This window comes from Hordeum vulgare, chromosome 1H, assembly GCF_904849725.1.
Source record: "Hordeum vulgare subsp. vulgare chromosome 1H, MorexV3_pseudomolecules_assembly, whole genome shotgun sequence".
NCBI lineage: Eukaryota > Viridiplantae > Streptophyta > Magnoliopsida > Poales > Poaceae > Hordeum > Hordeum vulgare.
Genome location: NC_058518.1, coordinates 168,020,821 through 168,040,014, shown reverse-complemented (window position 1 = coordinate 168,040,014; position 19,194 = coordinate 168,020,821). Strand labels below are relative to the sequence as shown.

The window sequence follows — 19,194 nt, the reverse complement described above, 5'->3', positions numbered from 1 at the left end:
CCCACATATCAAACTATCAAAGTACCGAACGCGAAGCGTATGAACATAATGAAAACTAGCTTGGCAGAAATTCCCATGTGTCCTCGGGAGCGTTTTACCTCCTATAAGACTTTGTCCAGGCTTGTCCCTTGATACAAAAGGGATTGGGCCACTTTGCTGCACCGTTGTTACTTTTGTTACTTGCTACTTGCTACGAATCATCTCACCACACAACTACTTGTTACCGATAATTTCAGTGCTTGCAGATATTACCTTGTTGAAAACCACTTGTCAGATCCTTCTACTCCTCGCTGGGTTCGACACTCTTACTTATCGAAAGGAATACGATAGATCCCCTATACTTGTGGGTCATCAGGCGCCGATATGAAAGTTGGTGGTACCTAGAGATTAGGGTTTGGCAAAGGATTTGTCACAAGGAAAATTGGTTGGGCCGAAATGGAATTCTTGGTGGCACCAATTTTTATGTGAACGCTTTGGACAAAGATTTTTGACAGAGAAATGTTTAGTATTTTTGGTGGCTATCCTAAGCACATGAGCAACCAATACATCATAAATACCTCACCGCCTTTTAATAGTATTGGATTTCCTTTGGACTCTAAAGTGAATTCTCACAAATATAAAATGTAGAGTCCTCCTGCTTGAAGTTTAAACAATCCCATTCCTTTCCTTGCACCAAGGGGTGTCTCCTCACAATCCTTTAGCCAATGCATTTTTGAACTTTTCTAAAATATACTTGGATAGAATTATTAGTTAAACTAGTAAAAGGGCCCGTGCGTTGCATCGGGTGTAAAAAAAATGCTTAGACAGTTGAAAAAACTACCACTACAACAACATTGCAATCAGTCAAGCAGCCATATAAAAATAATTTTTTCAAATAATTATGGTTTAAAATAGTTTTTCAGTTTCTAAATCCAATATCATTATCAGAAAACAAACTAATAAGTAAACATGTATATGCTCTTCCTTGATTTTCCACATGGCAAGTTGAAACACTTTTTGTTGTCAAAATCGAAGTACAGTATCAAAAGTATTGGGATAAGATTTCCAATCAAAGTTGACGAATGATTTTGGTTTAAATAGTCAACAAAACAATGCTATTAGATCTGATTGATGCATGTCTAAGGCTAAATGTTTCCACATTCCATGGTAATTAAAGTAGAATAATTAAAATTTCTATGACAGTTATGAGTACATCAAGGACTAAATGAAACATGTACATGCCGACCATCATTTTCTTAAGTATTTCCCTTTGCTATTATTTCAAGCTGCATAGGATCCGGCAGCGTCCTGCAGGTGAGCGCCTCCTCTCTATTCCCGGATCCGTCCGTGCCGCGCTCCGATTTCCAAAATCTCTTTCCCCCTTCTTCTCTCCATGCTCGCTCCCCTTCCGATTTCGCGGCCCGATTTCACCCCCACCATCGTCGTCTTTGATTCCCCTCCCCGCCGTCAGATTCTTGGACCTTCATTGTTTTTCTCGGCTCCCACAAATTTCCGGCTTGGATCTGAGGGCCTCCGTCCATCCTGGATTCCGCAGGAATCCCCACCTAACACCCCTCCCGCACGCACCAACGAATATCATCTCTTTCCCCCTTCTTCTCTCCATGCTCGCTCCCCTTCCGATTTTGCGGCCGGATTTCACCCCCACCACCGTCGTCTTCGATTCCCCTCCCCGCCGTCAGATTCTTGGACCTCCATTGTTTTTCTCGGCTCCCCCAAATTTCCGGCTTGGATCTGAGGGCCTCCGTCCATCCTGGATTCCGCAGGAATCCCCACCTAACGCCCCTACCGCACGCACCAACAAATATCAGATCCGCTCACACTTGCAACCAATAAACTATTAAACCAAACTTTCCCCACCCCCACCACCACCACCACCATGCGCAAGATCTCCTCCTCCTCCATGTATCTTATCATGTTGACCAACCACAATAATCTTATCCATCCTACCTACAAGAAAATCGATCTCCACGACAAAGGTGCATGACAAGAATTGTGACAGGTCTCGAAGTTGCATCTATCCAGCACCAGCGCGGTGGCTGCGGGGCAGTGGATGCGGAAGATCGGGACATCTTCAGGCTGGGCATTAAACTGTTATATCTACTCAAGTTAAATGAGACAAGAAACATGTGTAACAGGCATTTCCAAAATAACCAATATAGAGATGGTATTAATTAATATTGCACAATAAGCTTCATGCCCGTGGGTTGCAGCGGAAAAAAAACACCCTCTTACATATATTGGACGATATTTGTAAATCCTTTGACAACAAACAACATGATAAATAATGTGTTACATAAAAATGTAATGACTGTATGATTTTTTTAGTGTACTCAATGTGTTTTAAAAAATATTTATGGGCACGATTTAAATAAATATGAAGGTCAATATTAATCTACTTGTTTACATAAACCTCATATCAACAGTTTAGCATACATCATTGTATAATGATTGGGTATTGTGCACGATGGAAAATACGATGACTATGTACATATTGTAACCTTTAGCATATGGTAGCTAGTAGGAATCAACATCCGCTATAGTGTCAACTCTATCTTTTGTGAGAGCATTAAACTGTTATATCTACTCAAGTTAAATGGGACAAGAAACATGTGTAACAGGCATTTCCAAAATAACGAATATAGAGAAGGTATTAATTAATATTGCACAATAAGCTTCATGCCCGTGTGTTGCAACGGAAAAAAAACACCCTATATAGAGAAGGTATTAATTAATATTGCACAATAAGCTTTATTGTGGAAAGTAACATGCAAAATAATAGCATATTTGAAATTTTCACTTTTTCTGAGCGATTTTCATATATAACATGTTAGATTTGAAGTTAGGATTTAAAAGATATGAATGTTTTAAAAGCATTTGAATTTACACAAAAAAATGAAGCAATAGGAAAGGAGAAACACGAAAGTAACATGCAAAATAATAGCATATTTGAAATCTTCACTTTTTTCTGAACGATTTTCATATATAACATGTTAGATTTGGAGTTAGGATTTAAAAGATGTGAATGTTTTGAAAGGATTTGAATTTACACAAAAAATGAAGCAATGGAAAAGGAAAAACAGGCCGGCGCTAGAGTCGAACTCAGGTCTCCTAGTGGTGCAGCAAGCCGTCAGTGCGTCTGCCACTGGCTAGGTACATGACTATGTTGAAATAGAGGTGGCACTTTATATATACCAGATTAGACGAACCGTTTTTCATTTTCTCCGCTTAAAAAGGGAGTGTGGGTTGAATACACAAAATGTCGGGGGCTTTTTTACAAAACCTTCACGACGGACGACAGAAGCGTTGCACACTTTATTATTAGGGAAGATGATACATACGTTGTTATTAATTACCAAAACCACCTTAGAAAGCAATTGTGCTTTCAATAATTTCAAAGCAAGTCATCTCCACTGAATTGTGATTGCTAAAAATTACACAATAATCTCATTAACAATGTTATACTACGTCGAGAACTCAAAACAACATACATAAAAATAGAATTAATCTTTATGTTGTTTGAAGCCTTTTCTCCCATGACCGCGTCACAAATCAAACAATGAAAGAAATTGAAACTAAATTGGAATCATACATCACACTGTCAAAATAACTGAAATTGGGTGTCCAATTTCAACACCTACAAGATTCGAGATGATATGGATTAATAGATAGAGTAGTTCCCAATATTCGTAACCTTGGGGCGGGACCCCTAGAGAATTGACACAGTGCAGTCTTGATTTGGCACTTGCGGAACCGGTGTCACCTCATTTTAATCGACTTCACGACTAGTATGAGGCACGATGTAGCAGCCCCCGCCAGAGCTAATCGCCTCAGGTTAGAAGTTAATCACACTGAGGGGTTTGTCTTGATTTAGGATCACGCCGTAGACCAAGTATTAGAGTATATGGCGAGGAGTTGGCTTTTTTATGGGCTTTTCCCCATAATTCTTCATAATCTTCGTTTGGTTAAGGGGGGTCAAAGTATGTATATTCCTCAGTCTAGTAGCTAATTACTCGTAGCTTCTAAATAAATTGTCGATCATTGGGGGGGGGGGGGGGGGGGGACAGGCCCCTGCTCACCCCCTTTGCTCCGACAGTGCTAAAAAGGGGAGTGATATAGATAATATATAAATTCGAGTTAGAGAGCGTTTCTTTTGCCGAGTTACATTGCTTGCTACTTTATTCATTTTTTATGCATTGTTAACTCATTTATTTGCATGTGATGAGCCAAACTAGCCTCCTACTACACTTATGCTGCTCGTTTAAGCTCTAGCATATATTTGGTGATCACTGACACGTGTTTTGGTGTTTTTCTTTATATTATATTTGTGCACATCAAGTTGTATGCGACATACAAGAGTTCCTGATATTACTATTATATTATGCATTTGCAATCAAGCACAAATCTAACTAATGCAAAATTTTAGGGGTGTTCTTGTATATCACATATTTTTCAAAGCGACAATGTTATTCTTGATTAAGTCATTTTTCGAAAGTTTGATCTATTAAAAAATGGGAATACTCAAAGTGCATCTAATCCCGTGGGTGGTTTTGGTAATTCATGTCAACATATATATATCCTTGAAATAATTATTTCTCAAAGTATATTTTATGAAAGTTTGTTTTAGGTAAAACATGGGAAATGAAAATGGACCCCTCAAAATGCTAAGGACAAGTGTTGGATCATGCCTCAAGACTCATCATTTTATACTTATGTGATCAAAGATAACACCGAGTCCATAGGTTTGCAGATACCATGAAAAGGGGATGAGGTTGAGTAGATGAGTTCATTGCTCAAAGTTCTTAGAGATAAAAATCTAAGCCGGATATACTTTCACTAGTTGACACTATATCAAGCCCAAAGTGGTCCCCGGACTCATCGAACCAAACCCTGTCGAAGTCAGTGATTAATGAGATATATATGTTTTTTCAAACCCTAATTGAGCTACTATCACCGAGATGTTCATTCGGATTCACCGAGGCACCATCTATACCTACTATAATTTGTCTGGAATTTACAAACTATTTCAGTCGATGTCACCAAATTTTGACCGGTGGTGATATTATCACATCTGTGAGTCATCGATTGGTTCCATCCTGCGTGACCAAACGATCCATATATGCCACCTTTTGTACACAACGACCCGACTAAGTAATTAAGTCAGTCTTCCAATGTGTGGAAAAGTGTGTATAACGTTCAGATTTTTGGTCATCCCTATATACACACCAACCACTCAACCATTGTCTCTCGGAGCTAACATAACTCTATCCATATTTATGAGAGAGATCCACTTTCTTGTGCCGATTTCAAAGGGATTCCACTCCAAACTTTAATTCTTTGAGATCTAGTCACCTCATTTCGTTCATTCCAAACCTTGCTTACCGAAAGCTAAAATCTATGAGAGTGTTTGAGTTTTGCGGTGATTATCTTTTGAAGCACAAGAGCAAGAAGTTCATCATCAATAACACCATATATTATCTTTTGGAGGCTAGTAACTCCTAGATCGCCTAGGCGTGTGTGGAAATCTCCAACCATTGTGGAGAGGCCAAGATGTTTGTGCAGGCTTGGAGATCTCCTAGTTCGTGCAGATCTACCTCACTCACGATAGTCTTTCATGGGCGTAAGCCAGGATGGAATAGCTGAGGCTGCTCCTTCATGGATCCTTTGTGGGTGTGAGCTCTTCGTGAACTTGATTCCTCCATGGGATCTAGCAACCAAGATCCTCGTGATCTTAGATCCTCCATGGATCGAAGACTCCATCAACGCGTATGTATGATAGCACCACCTCTCGGAACCACGGATAAAGAATCTACACCATATCAACTTATGTTTTCTATTCTCTCAAACTCTACTATGTACATTAGGTGCACTTGCATGTCATTATTTTCTGCTGCTTATACTCTAGACATGCATTTTAGGGTTCTCTTCTATTTCTAGCTAAGTTTGACTCTACCAATAATTAAAATTGGGAAAATAGTCCTTTAATTTTTGCTAGTAATCTATTCACCTCCCTCTAGACATACTTCTCATCCTATAATCATATGTTCAAAAAATTCTAACCTTTAATGAAATTAAGGAGCTAAATAAATGATTATATATTATATTGAATTAAATTAAGTAATAAAGTTTAATCAGATCAGATACGTTAATTAACTGTATGTATTCTATTTCGATTGCATTATCAAATATTGATTAAAAACCTACACGCTCATCGAGTGAACTTTTTTGCTCGCTCGAGGAAACACCACAACGCAAACGTTCTAGCCGTTGATGGGCTTCCAACGTCATTCATTTCCTTCTCTTAAATAAAAACCTAAAAACGGCCCAAGTGTCAAAATAAGTACAAACAAAAAATAAAAAGCTTGCCAACATGCACACAAAAACCATCATGGTGTTGTGCAGAAAAACATGTATAGTTAAACTAAGTATTTTTGTTATATGAAATCAAGGTACTTACATTACGAGCACAAAAAATGTGTCAAACATGATTCATATAAAATGGTAACATGGAAAATTGCGGAAAAGTATATATTGGTGACACGACAAAGTGTATATAATTTTTACAAAAGGGTGACATGCCCATAAAATGTCATGTTTCAAAGATTAAACATACATAACTATTAAGAAATATACGTGAAAAAACATAAATAAATTTTCCATGACTCCATGTTTTTTCCGTCTATATGTAATATGAAAATTATAATGGAAATACACAAATAATTTGCCATGGAATGATCAATAAAATGTGTCATTCTGATATACAAAGTATTATCTTGCTATATATAATAAGTTTTCCATTGTATATTTATATAAATTGCCATTGGCTAAAAAAATAAAATTGCCATGGTAGCTACAAAACTAGAACTACCATGGTTTAATTAAAAAAATCTATGGTCTAATAAACTAAATTGCCATGGAACCTATAATAAAATTGCAAATGGTCTAATTTATAATTGTCCAAATGTAAGAATTAAATAATTTTCATGAACTTATTAATCAAATTTCTATGGTCTAATGTTTTTGGTATGCTAAGAATAACACGACAAAAAAGTATTAATTATGTTCTCTAAGAGACATGGCAATTATTGGATATTTGTAACTTGGGGCAAAATCTATTTTTTGGAAATTTTATCTTTGACAAAAAGATGGAAAATAAAGGAAATCCAAAATTTTCCATAGTCCAACTCGTAAAAATGCCATGCCACATTTGATAAACTTTCCATGGTTTGAATAGATAATATTTCGGTGCTACATATTATAAAACTACCATGGTCTAATAATTTTTTTCTATGCTATGAATAATAGAAAATAATGTGCGACCTTATATACATAGTATTTTTCATGATATATATAATAAATTTTCCATGATATATGTAATAAATTTTCCCATGCCTAACTGAATAAATGACCCTGGACTAAAGAAAATAAAAATTCCAAGGTAGCTACAAAAATAAAACCACCATGGTTTAATTAAAAAATTGCCATGGTATAATAAGTGAAATTTCCATGGAATATATAATAAAAATGCACATGGTCTAATTAAGAAATGGCCAACTATAACAATTCCAAAATTTACCATGGAAAAGCCATAAAATTTCCATGGTATATTTTTTTGCCATACTATGAGTAACAAGGTAAACACTAAGGAAGTATGTTCTCTAAGAGACATGCCAAGAGTTGCAAAATTGTAAATGGGGGCAAATCAATTTTTAGGATTTTTCTTCTTAGAGAAACATGGCAAATATAGGGATTCTATATTTTCCATGGTCTAATTAATAAAAATGCCATGGTCTAATAAAAATGTCATGCTACATATGATAGAATTACCATGGTCCAGATAGATAGAATTGCCATGCTACATATGAGAAAACTACCATGGTTTGAATAATAAAAATGCCATGCTACCTATGATAAAATTGCACGACAAATTTAGGAATTTTTTCTATAGAAAACACATGAAAACTTTTGGCAAAAGTGAAATGGACACAAAAGGATAATTAGGGTGTTATTTCTTTGACAAAAAAGATGGCAAATTTCTATGGGCACATCCCAATGATTAGGGACTTTGTTCTATAAAAACATGTCAAGTTCTGCAAAGCCGGAGGTCTGATCCCCTTTTCCCAGAAATAAATAAATATACGCAGCATTTGTATGAGCTGCATTAATTAACTGCAGTTGCAGTATCATGCGATCAATGGCTGGGACGATGTCCGAGCCTGAGCTCGAGGCCAAGTTCACTTTTGGGCGGCTCACCTGCCTGCCCATCCGACCCTTCTCGCGTCCCGCTAGAGCCGTCGCCACCGCGGCCGTGCAAGTCACGGCCACGAGCTGCCGCACCGAACAGGCTAATCTCCCTCGGGCTTCTATTTAGGGGTTAAGAGAGATGTCGGCTGATTGATATGTTTTTATAGGTTGATTACTACCAATTGGCTTGGAAAATGAGTGCGGACGTTTGGAGCTCGGCCTCCATGAAGACCGAAATTTTTGACTAATTCAAAATTCCAACTTTTTGGTTTCATAAAATTCTGAAAAAAATATGGAAATAAAGAAGGATGTTATGCGTATGTGTGCAAATATTTAGGAAGAAATACCTTGAAATACGATCTGCACAAAAAAGACAAACTAATGACCTGAAATGATGAATAGTGTTATGTGTAAAAAAGCCTCAGATTTGTCTTTTTTGCACAGCCCTCATTTCAATGTATTTTTTTTCTAAAAATTTACACACATGTGTGTTACGCCTTCACTTATCCCTGTATTTTTTTCAGAATTTTTTGAATTATAAAAATACGAATTTTCATGAAATTTGAGTTTCAAATTTAAAGGGCTCCATGGGGCTCGGGAGCCAAAAGCAATTTCCGCTGAAAAATCATTGAACTTATCAAAACCGTAAACCAAATTTAAAATTAAGTACCTCGATGGAATAAGAGAGCTTCCAAAATTAAAGAGCACAAGGAATAAAATAATATAGTTACATAGATGAAGTAAAATAATTTATTAAGACAGATAAATTAAAAAATATAAAAGAGCTCTTGAGAAATTGTTGACCCGGTCAAAATCGGATGTCCCAATTATAAATTGAAGACTTGAAATTATTGTGAGGCCTTCAAATTAAGCAGCGTTGTGTATTTATAAATATAGTACAGAAAATTGAATACGGAAGCTTTGAGAAACTGTTGACCCGGTCAAAATCGGGTCACCCAATGTCAATTGGAGACCTTAATGGATGTGGTGTCTTCAATTTTAGGGGGATTAGTGTTATAATATAGGAAATATATGAATCGACCATATATATTAAATTAAAGGCCTAATATGTATAATAAATATAGTACATATGATAATATTTATATGTACATGGCTATGGAGGGAATCATGGAGGAATACACGCACCGGGCGGTTTGACGCGCGTACATACCATAATGTTTTTATATAAAATGAGACATTGGCGGTGATCACCGAGCATCCGCTAATCATTTGGGGGGGGGGGGGGGTGCACAGGTCAAATTGTCGATTGCAGACAAAGTTTTTGTTTGAAAGATCCAGCAGTTGGCTGGCTTATATTGGACAAAGCAGGTAGAAAGGCGGGCTACAACAAGGTGGGTTTGATCCTAAGGATCAAGGAAAAAAAGAAGAGGAAAAAAGGGAACAACATCCCAGAAAAACCTACGTAACTTCTCCCGGTGATTCCCCGAATGGGTGCTCGAGGCAGGCCGCTCCTGTCTGCCTCCAGAACTCTATGGCAGGCAGCTCCGACTCTGAAGGAAAGATTCAAAGAAGAACTATGCCAGGCTGGCGCCGTGGAAGACCACCGAACGGACCAGCTGCTGCCTGTCATCGTTGCCACAGAGGCCTCGTCGCCGCAGCTCCGACTTCACCGCAACAAACAAAACCGAGGTAATCTCACGGACACGTCGGAGAAGAGCCGACTACCGCCACCACCGCAATGCCTCCAACTTCACTCGCCCCATCATCTTGCCACAGCAGCCTCGACGCCACAACAACGCTTTCCACCACCTAACCTCCCAACACACCCCTTGGTCCCTCTGACCGGATTAACCTCCAAAATCGATGCCCTCAAGAGGGGAGCGACGTCAAATGCCGCCAACGACCGACCCTCGGGTCTGGAGTTTCCTCCGGAGTTGTCCCTCGCAGAGGAAGAGAGAGCGTCCCGTCGACGCCTTCAAGAAGGTCACGGCGTCCACGGACGCCGCTGTCACAGCCTCCAGCCATGGCCAGAAACGGGTTTTCATCCAGCCCTCGAAATCCTCTGGTCGACAGCCAATCCGTCAGCCCACCTTCGGACCTCCTCTACGCTGCACCTCCACGCATCAGCCACCCAGGCAGCCAAATCTTGCATCCCCATCGCTGCAGCACGATGGGATGCTCTCTCTTGGCCGCAGCCAACACCACCGCGCCGCCCAGCAGGAACGACGCCCGAGCTCTGGGACCGCCCCGGCGTCCAGCCTCAGCCCCCCTGCAGCACCGCATCGGCACAGCCTCCAGCAGCCGCCGCCGTGCAGAACACCTCCGAAGACACCATGACCAAGGCCAGAGCACCACCAGATCCAGATGTAGATCCAGATCGGGGTCAAGGGCAGGCCGCAGCCGCTGCGGAGGCAGCACCACTGGACGGCGCCCTGCCCTCCAGCCCGCTAGAGGACCCAGCCCGCGCCCGAGCACCGCCGCACCACGCCGCCAAGCCGCCACCATGGGACCCGCAGCCTGGACCATCACCAACCCGAGCGGGGGAGAAGGCGCGCTGAGGCCCAACCCCGCCGAGCCGTCAACGCCGCCATCACCGGGCCGCCGCCCCGACGCCCAGCCTCGCCGAGCCGCCGAGCCGTCCCTGCCGCCACCACCGGGCCGTCGCCCCGACGCCCAACCTCGCCGAGCGAGCCGCACCGTCCAGGGCCGGTCCCGGGACACATCCGCGCGAGAGAGGCCCGCCGCCGCCGGCTGCTGCACGGGCTTTGCCCGGCAGCAACACCCGACGACGGCGGGGGCAGGGAGGAGCGGGTGGGTAGGTGGCGGCGGTGCTAGGGGAAGCTCGGGCCGCTTCCCTGGAGAGCGACGCAAGCGAGACTCGTCAACCGTAGAGCAAATAATAAATCAAAGTCAGACCAGGTCAGACCGTCGGTACATATGGCATAAGACCAGGCCGCACGTTATATCCACAGGCCTCTGCATGTACGACTCCGGTCGAAGCCCCTGTGCCTCTGGTGCTGGTAGTACGCTAGCGTGAAACTTCCGCTCGTGCTTATCGGCGTCGACGTTGCCGGAGGCACCGCCGGGTACGGCAGATGGTGGTTGTAATACTGATTATAGCACTCATCGTTTGGAGACGCTGATATGGTAGTGCCGCTGGGAGCGTCGCTGAAGCTGGGTTTGGCACGGTCGCGGCGGTGGATGTTCATGTAACCACCGAGAGCCTGCGTCGTGGTGAACCCGCGCTTGCAGAAGACGCACCCGTAGTATGGCCGGGTTGGGGCAGGAGCCAGTAAGGCCACCGCCACCTCATCGTCCCCGGGCTCAGCTCCTTGTGGCGGCGCTGCTGCCACCCCTAGCGTAGCGGCCGAGCTAGCGGTCTCGTCACCTGATCCCACTTTGGGTTCCTTGTTGCTGCCACTCGCCATGTGCTAGGGTTTTAAGGGTTTGGGATCGCTAGACGGAAGTTTGACGAAGAAATGGCAAAGTATGTGTATGATTGATCAAGTTTGTGAAGATTTTGAGGGTTTAGGGATCGGTAGACGGAAGTTTGACGACGAGATGGCAAAGTACGTGACTTGGTAAACTGGGGATTATATTTATGTTTGATTGAATCGACGGGGACAAAGTGGAAAACATTGGAATCATCAGCAGTTTCTGAACAAAAGATGGAACCTGGTCTTGGCCGGCCTTCTTGTTGCTTTGCAGCTGCCTCGCTATCTAGTACCGTGCGCTGATGTTTTGCAGTAAAAACATTCAATGAGCAGTTGTTGCTTCACACATAAGGGTCCTATATATTCTTATCTGTTATTTTTTTTGCTTTGAAAAGAAGGCATATCGTGGCTTCTGTATCATTTCGATGCACACAATCATTACTCCTACAAAGAATAATGCAGTACCCGCCTCCCGAAAGCTGCCGCGTCAGAGTACCGTCTGTGCCGTCCGTCTCGCGTTGGCCTCGTGCGAGTGCCCCGTGGGGGCAGGGCAGAGCTAGACTAATTCAAGGATATGTACATACCCAATATTTTTTCCAGAAGCAAAATAGTTTATATGTCCATGTATGCATATATATATCATGGGGCACATAGCTCCTATACGACGTATTTTATGAGAATTGGAAGGAGTGAGACGCTGTTTATTCTAATAGCTCCGATACGATATATTTAAACGCGTAAATAGCCACGCACAACATGATCCTTAAACTGAATTGATGCCTTCATTAACTGCTAGGGGTTGGACCCACCACTTATGCATGTAAGCATGTGACCCACCACTTGTTCATATAAGCGCGGGATCTACCTCTTCGCAGCTAGAAGAGACGAGCGCCCGTGCCCGTCTGCCCGCCGCTGCCCACTGCTTCCCCTTTGCCCAATCTTTCTCTTCTCCGGTGACCTAGCGTCAATGTCTACCTCCTCCGCCACGCCCTCATCAGAATGACGACAATATGGTCTAGTGGCGCTCACAAGGTGTCCTGACCGCCCACGCCTAGAGCCTCTTAAACGGTGGGTCACTAAGGCTGATGACAATGCCAATCTTGGGCATGAATTTGTGAAATGCTTGAGCAAAACAATGGCAGGAAGGGATGTCAAGGTTAGATGTCGGTTCTCAGCCCGTTCTTTCGCTGCCATTTGCTCTAGTTTCTCCATATTTCGAATTTTCTCGTCAAATTTGGGATTTAGGGTTCATGTTCTTGTTTGCAGATCCTGAAGAATTGTACCCATTTAGAGTGGATGGATGATTATCTTGAGAGGGTTAAGTTAGAGGGCTACATTGATTCGAGCGGGGCCGTAACGTGGGGCTCAATTTGGGCGGGGAGCCACCGATTGCTTTGGAGAATGTGGGGAGCTCGAGCACAGGGGCGGGCAGAGTCCTGCCCATGGCGAGGTATGAGCGCAATGCTGAACAGCACGCGGAGTCCAAACTGAAGGAGAAACTGAAGAGGATCAAGAATCATCTAATGCAGATGATCAATTTGCAGAAGCAAGCAAAATATCATGACAGGGATTCTATTGTTGTATCATTGCTCTATTTTTCTTTAACTTGTTGTTCATCCGTCATTAGAATGGACATTTAGGTTTTTTATCATGTCAGGTTCATGTAACTGAATGGAAGCAATAATTTGGAAAATTATTCAGTGTTCATGCCCCTATTTTTGTTCTTCAGTTAACAGAGTACACAACCAAATTCAGTTTCTACTAAAAGAAAATCTGGGCTGCCGAATAGATGTTGGGCCGTGAGAAAATAACCAGGCCCAAAGAGAAACCAACCCATCCGCGTAGGGGCAACAATCCTTTTTTACATGTCTTAACTCAAACAGAAACTTTTCTTCTCTTAACCTTCGATTTAAAAAACAATACTTCTATTAAGTGTTGAATGGTTCATGAAAATATTTGTTACTCCCACAATATTATTTCTTTTACTTTTGACTTGTCTCTGTTATGTACTTCATAGAATGCAAAGAATATTACTTGTTCGTACAACATATGAAAACTTGTATGTACTGAATTCTTTTTGCTTTACATATTTGTTGCTTGTCCACTATTGTTTTTTGATTGTTTTTATGCATGTCTACGGTTCCATGAACTAAATTTGCTGCATGCTTACATGAACAAAATTTGTTGCATGTCCTAGTTGCATGTCCATGGTTGCATGTCCTAGTTGCATGTCCATGGTTGCAGATCTAGAAATTATTTTGGCACCCTAATAGAAGAGCCCATTGGTAACTTGTTTTTCACTAAAGTCATTGAGGAGAATACTTTCTCAACACACCTATATATGATTTTTTGTTACACTTATATAACAAGCTCTCGGTGGTCAACAAAAACATACTAGATAGGGTGACCCTAGTAGCGACTAGTAGATCAGACAAAAAGGAGGCGTGGGAGATCATTGCTACTGACCTAGATACATGCATGCCTACATGCACCACACCTATATATGATTTTTTGTTACTCCTACAATATCAAAAAAATCAAAGTAGTAAAGATAAAAAAATCACACAATTACTTCAAGAGAACATACATAAATTAGCACGAACATAACATACATATATAGTAGCACGAAGTCGTGACACAACATAACTAGGGGTCTCACAACTTAACCCCAAAACTTAGAACTTCCCAGCCCCCCTTACAACTCATGACACCCTTACAACTCATTTCTAATAATTTAAAAACTACATGGATACCTGATAAACCAAAGCATTACATAGCCATAGCTTGCACATCATCAACCATGGGGGCCCGACATGGAGACGTCTTCACTCCTGATGGACCTCATCCTCCGGCTCCGGGTTGGGTAAGTGGTAGTGGAGAGAGAGAGTGCATGTGGCACGGGGTGGGGAAGGTGTAGTCGAGGTTGGTGAAGATGTTGTATGTCAAGAACGCGATGAATACGCACCCACATAAGAAAGCCTCGCCGAGGAGCTGGTAGGCATCAAAGGGATTGGTGAAGTGGTCGATGAGGCCACTTCCTCCCATGCGAGCCTCCCTAATGGTGAACATGAGCGAAGAGCCAGGAGGTAAGTGACAGCAGCCAACCCTAATGAACACGGTGACAAAATCCATCGCACCGCTTCACCTCGAGATTACGCACACCCGGAGCTCGTTCTCGACAATGACCCCGACAGGGTACTCCCTCTCCGGGAGGGTATTCGGCACTAGGAAGGTCGGCCTGACGTACTGCATCGTGCCGGTAGGGTGGGGCGTGGCTTGGATCTGACGATGCGAGTGTGGAGTTTGGGATTATGTGACAACCCCAATGCATTCCTTCCCCCTTTTTTGTAAATCTTTCCTTGTATGGCAACCTTTCTATGTTATGATAAGTAGTTTGAGCTCAATTGTGGCATCATTTCATGTGCATCATGGCATCACGCATGGCATCCTTCCATTTGTGTTCTTTGCCTTGTGTTGCTTGTTGCACCTTGATGTTTGAGTCGAGTGTATGGTGTGCATGTGCCTTAGGGCTTTGCTATGTGATTGGGTGCAACAAGATCAAGCTCAAACCCCTTTTGTTGCACCATGGTTTTAAAACTCCTTTCGTCCCATTTAATTTGAGGAAGATCTAAAAGTTGTTGTTTTGGCCCATTAAAAAAGTTCATCCTTCTCTGAAATTATTCTTGTTATTTGTGGAGGCAGCCCCTTTGGTTTATTTTTATTTTCCTTTTTGTTTTATAAACAAACCCTCATTTTAAATAAAATGCATTTAACTTTTACTCTTCAAAATTGCCAAGTCTATTTTTATAAATTGGAGCATGATTTTAGAAACCCATTTATATTTTTGTCTTTCTCAAAACCTTCCCCATCTAGTCTCTGTGATTTGTCCAAACCCTATGTTTAATTTTGTTAACTACCTGTTATATCCAGAGAGAGTGCGAGGCCCAGAGCTATTGTTTTCAGCCCAAGCCCATCTAGAGGAACCTTTCTTCCTCGTGCGTTCGTCATCTCTTGTACGAACCCCTAGTCCACCGCCGATCTTGCTTTTGCTCTATCAGACGGCTCCAAGCCCGTGGTTTGAGGCTGCTTAGTCGCCCGAGTGCCTCCTCCTTGCCCTAGCGCCTCGTTCTCCCCTCCTCTCCCCTCCTAGCATCTTCGGGCAAGACCCTGAGCTCCACCGCACCATGGCCGGCTCTGGTAAGAGATCGAGGCCGAGGTTGGCGTCCTCGACCCTCTCCGACAGCACCAGGAGCATGCGGGCTTCCATGGGGTTCCTTTCCCGCACAGATCGGACCCCGAGGATGCTTCCCCGACGTCCATGACGGCAGGCTTCTTCCTTAACTCCAGCGAACCCTTCTGGAGATCCTCATCGCCGTTTCCTACTCGTCGTCGTGCGGTTCTTCTTTGCTGACACTAGGTTTGCTGCAGCCCCACTCTCCTTCCTCTTCCCTCGCCTCCTCTAATCGCGCGTGGGGGCTGTGCACGGTGGCGTGCAGGGCGAAGCAGCAGTACCAGCGTTTCTTTGCGTAGTAGCAGCAGAAGTGTATTGTAGCAGCAGCAACAACAGATCGCAGTAGCAGTGCAGCTTGCTCGAGCATGTGACCCCCGCTAGCATTCCTTATGGTGTGTCTGCGTGCGTGTATGTGATGCGAGTGCACCAGCAGCACGTCGCTGGTGTTCCTTTGCTCTAGCAGGGAGGATGCCTGTGGTATTTTCATCTGGCATGGAGCCCCACTTTGGGCAGATCTCTCCTCCTAGGCCAACTGGTTCTATGTGCGTGCAATGACCCTGAGGTCGTGGGTTCGAGACCCAGCGCCCCCTTTTTAGTCTCGGTAATTGCTTTGTTAGTGCAGCAACACCTCGATAGCGCAGTGGCAATAGAGTTGTGCCTGTGCCCGCAAGTCTTGGGTTTGACAGTATATTTACCTGTTACCTAGATTTTATTACCTGTTGGTTCGATCCCCCACCAGACCCCTTTTAACCTTTTAATTTTTCCATTTGTTGCTGTGTTGTGCCACTGACATGTCATACCCTTTTAACCTTTTAATTTTTCCTTTTGTTGCTGTGTTGTGCCACTGACAGGTGGGCCCAGGGCACACATGTCATACTCTAGGGGTGCTGGTAATTTCTTCGCGTGGTAGTTTAGTCTCGGTAATTGCTTTGTTAGTGCAGCAACACCTCGATAGCGCAGTGGCAATAGAGTTGTGCCTGTGCCCGCAGGTCTTGGGTTTGACAGTATATTTATATGTTACCTGTTACCTAGATTTTATTACATGTTGGTTCGATCCCCCACCAGACCCCTTTTAACCTTTTAATTTTTCCTGTTGTTGATGTGTTGTGCCACTGACAGGTGGGCCCAGGGCACACATGTCATACCCTTTTAACCTTTTAATTTTTCCTTTTGTTGCTGTGTTGTGCCACTGACAGGTGGGCCCATGGCACACATGTCATACTCTAGGGGTGCTGGTGCATATGACCAGTGTCCCCCTATCAATATTGATGTATTTTATATCTCTCTGTTTGTTGGATGAATTCCATTTTTGGAATAGTCGAGAAATGGAATTGCCTATTCTGGTTAATACCAGATCTTGTGCCACTGACACGTGGGCCCAGGGCACACATGTCATACTCTAGGGGTGCTGGTGCATATGACCAGTGTCCCCCTATCAATATTGAGGTATTTTATATTTCTCTGTTTGTTGGGTGAATTCCATTTTTGGAATAGTCGAGAAATGGAATTGCCTATTCTCGTTAATACCAGATCTGCCAGGTGCAAGAACAACCCCTCTTCTTGACATGGGTAGTTTTGATCGTGTGTATAATTGATGTGCAGACCCCTTTTACCTTTTAATTTTTCCTATTGTTGCTGTGTTGTGCCACTGACAGGTGGGCCCAGGGCACACATGCCATACTCTAGGGGTGCTGGTGCATATGACCAGTGTCCCCCTATCAATATTGAGGTATTTTATATTTCTGTGTTTGTTGGGTGAATTCCATTTTTGGAATAGTCGAGAAATGGAATTACCTATTCTGGTTAATACCAGATCTTGTGCCACTGACAGGTGGGCCCAGGGCACACATGTCATACTCTAGGGGTGCTGGTGCATATGACCAGTGTCCCCCTATCAATATTGAGGTATTTTATATTTCTCTATTTGTTGGGTGAATTCCATTTTTGGAATAGTCGAGAAATGGAATTGCCTATTCTGGTTAATACCAGATCAGGCAGGTGCAAGAACAACCCTCTTCTTGACATGGGTAGTTTTGATCGTGTGTATAATTGATGTGCTGTTTTGTGGTGTTTTTCTACATGCATATATAGCAGTATAATATATGGTTTTGGGGTAGAAAGACCCCAGGAATCAAATGGTGGCACTGGAATTCAGTTTTGAGCAGTTCTCCAAAAGTGTTATTTTATGATGAGGTGGCACTTGGTATTGAGTAGGATTGTTTCCGTGCATATTTAGAAGTTTGTGCATCCATGCCATATTTTGATTGTTACATAATATCTTGCCGGTGTTTATTGGATGATTGTTTCTTTTGGGTAGCTACTGGATCCAGAAACAAGTTCGAGGAGTCCGGTGAGTTCGTGCTCGATGATCAGGAACAATATCCACTCTGAAGAAATCACACGCAAGATGATCGTGACCTTGACACCATTGCTAGCTTTATTATGCTTAGTTGATTCGTTTCCATCGTTATATCTCCGCTGCCTACCACATGATATATAAGCCATGAATCATTGCCATGAAACCTCAAACACCTCCCCTCCTAGCAAATATTGTTCGTCTATGTTAGCTAGGCTTGGCCAACCATTATTATCAGCGTTGCTAGTTGCAGGTGCAAGCTGGCCCATGTGATAACATGGGAAATTTGATATCATCTTATTTAGATGCTACTTAATTATGGCACCTATACACTTGCTAAAGAGCGGAAGGTCGGGTCTTTAGCTGAGTGATTTGTTCCGTTGTTGCCACCTTAATTTTGGCTACATGTGTTTTATCCCTTAACTGAGCGCTCCTAACACGTTCGGGGTTGTTATGAGGACCCCCTTGATAATTCATTCTAGTGTAAAGCTTGTCCGACAAGGCCCAACTTTTGTGTTACATTTTCTAACCACTTAATTAAAAGAACATATGGAATAGCTACCCTGAGGAATTAATCAACAACCTGGGACAGTGCTCCTCATGAGTGTTGGTCCCAAACCAGGCGATGTCCATCCGGTCCTGTCCTGAGAACAAGATACGCGGCTCCTATGGGGTCTGTCGGCACGCCGGGCGGCCTTGCTGGATTAGTTTTACCTTCTACGAGATATCTTGTGCATTGGGATTCCGGTGAGACTTTTGGTCTCCTCAGAGTTGAGGTTTTCATCTAAGGAATCCTACGAGATCGCGAGTTTCGTGATCGAGGATTTCTATGCGGCCTGTGGTAATTTGTGATGGATTAGTTGGAGCACCCCTGCAAGTTTAAATCTTTTGTTAAACCATGCCCACGGTTATGTGGCAATCATGGATATTTTGTTGACATCCAGTTCTAGATAACTTAATGTAACTTAACT

The 19,194-nt window shown here is 42.8% G+C and overlaps 1 pseudogene; it reads right to left on the bottom strand.

Annotated features, from left to right (window-relative positions):
- Window positions 1-275: 275 nt before the first annotated feature.
- Window positions 276-11,630, bottom strand: LOC123408418 (annotated as a pseudogene).
- Between the last annotated feature and the right edge of the window lie 7,564 nt (window positions 11,631-19,194).